We start from the raw sequence: 2,048 nt of genomic DNA, 5'->3' as shown, positions 1-2,048 counted from the left end.
ACTCTCAAAAAGCTTACCCAGGATCGAGGTAAGACTGACTGGCCTATAGTTTCCTGGGTCCTCCTTCTTCCCTTTTTTGAAAATGGGAAGCACACTGGCCCTTTTCCAGTCCTCTGGCACCACACCAGAGCACCATGAGTGCTCGTAAAGACGTCCCAGGAGTCCTGCTATGACCTCAGCACTCTGGGGTGGAGATCATCAGGACCAGCTGATTTAAATATGTCCAGTCCCTCCAGAAGTTTCCTGACTAGGTCCTCACTGACCCTAGGCCTGGGTGCACCTCCCCTGGGACCTACGGGGGTCCCAGTGAGGGGAGGGGGTAACCTGGTCCCTGCTCAGAAAAATGGAGGCAAAGAAATTGTTAAATAGGTTAGCTTTGCTGTCTGGTGCGACGACCAGATTTCCTAGCGTGTCCTGCAGAGGCCCCACATTACCCCCGTGTTTTGGGAAAGAGAGTAGTGACCAAAATAATTCAGGACGTTCAGTGGCTTTTATACTCCAGCTTCTTATACTAGGGTAAGATTGATTTCAGTTCAGCTCTTCTTTTCATAGATTTCATAGACATTTGGGCTGGAAGGGACCTCAGAAGATCATCAAGTCCAGTCCCCCTGCCCAAGGAGCAGGAAGTCAGCTGGGGTCATAGGATCCCAGCAAGACAAGCATCCAATTTCCTCTACTGAAATTCCAGATTCAGAATTAGAACTTATTATTTTTTCAAAATAGTAATAATGGGGTCTGTTCTTACAATGGCGAGATTGAGCAGATTTTCATCAGTCCCATTTACTGACTGATGCTTTGATACAAATGGCCATAAACTGCTGTACTGTGAGTTCTTCCTTGGTTGTGTATCCCACAGTCTAAAGCTACATAAGTGGGAGATCCTCACAAGTTCCATTGCTGTTGTGTTCTTCATGTTTTCTTCTGTCCTTTGTATCAGGCAGTATATCTAATGATTGTGCTATCAAATCATTTAGCCATCTTTTTATGGCAAAGTCAAATCAGCAGCCATATTTTACAGAATGTGGCAATAGTTTTTCTGGACAGGATGCACTTTATTTAACATTCTAAAAGGATGAGAATAAGATCCTGTTTCACAAATGTGGCTCCCTTACTAATTCTATATTTTTTGTTAATTACCCTAATACAAATTAAGCTGCCTACATGTCCTTTATTTTCATCTCATTTTGTGGTCATATTGGCTCTAACAAAATCCGGCCAATTGAGGAGGCTGGCAGGGGCAAACCAAGTAAATTACAGATGTAAAAATAAGCTTTGGAAGTGGGAATGAGTACAGTCACTTGAAACTCTTGAGAAGGATTGAAGATTGTATAATAGGATCTTCTTCTCTTTGTCAAGGAACTGCACTGACTTGCTGGGGGGCTAACCTTGTAATATGGAAAAATGTTCTTACAACTTTTAAAAAATATTATATTTACAACAAATTCCTGTATCTAGAAGACACTTCTACACTAGATAATTTTCTGCTTGGGCTGTTTTTAATACCAAGACACTATGTACACCCCATGGAATTATGCACAGAAACATTCAAAATTACACACTGAAAAATCTGAAATAATGCAAAGTTAAATAATGTTTTTAAATTAAACTAAATATAACACTATTTGAACCTGGGGTGTAACTATGTGACACGATGTTATTAGCATCTACTTGGTCTCTGTAAATCTAAAATTGGAAAATATGCTTAATTTTTTGTTGTACTTTCAGTATTCCTGTTTTCTTATCCATTAGGAAGTTACACTGGCTACCCATTAGCCTAAAGTTTAACAAAATAAGTTGTTAAATTAGAAGTTAAACTAAACTTTGATCACAGCTCTTTCCTTATCTGTGCAACCTTTTTTAATGACCAAATACTGGTCCACAAATTATTCATAGTTCATAGTTTCATAGATTTAGGGTCGGAAGGGACCTAGTAGATCTTCTAGCCCGACCCCCCGCCAGGGCGGGAGAACAACAAAACCCCAAAACAAAAACAGGACTCAAATGAGTCCAGCCAGGTAGGCATCCAGCCTCTTCTTAAAGACCCCCAC

The 2,048-nt window shown here is 40.6% G+C and overlaps 1 protein-coding gene across 1 annotated transcript in view; it reads right to left on the bottom strand.

Moving 5' to 3' along the window:
* Positions 1 to 2,048, bottom strand: part of NSUN6 (NOP2/Sun RNA methyltransferase family member 6) — a 40,643-nt gene that overhangs the window by 23,007 nt on the left and 15,588 nt on the right. The window lies entirely within an intron of this gene.

Source organism: Gavialis gangeticus, unplaced genomic scaffold, assembly GCF_001723915.1.
Source record: "Gavialis gangeticus isolate Ggan-Ray unplaced genomic scaffold, GavGan_comp1, whole genome shotgun sequence".
Lineage (NCBI taxonomy): Eukaryota > Metazoa > Chordata > Crocodylia > Gavialidae > Gavialis > Gavialis gangeticus.
This window is presented reverse-complemented; position numbering and strand designations above follow the sequence as displayed.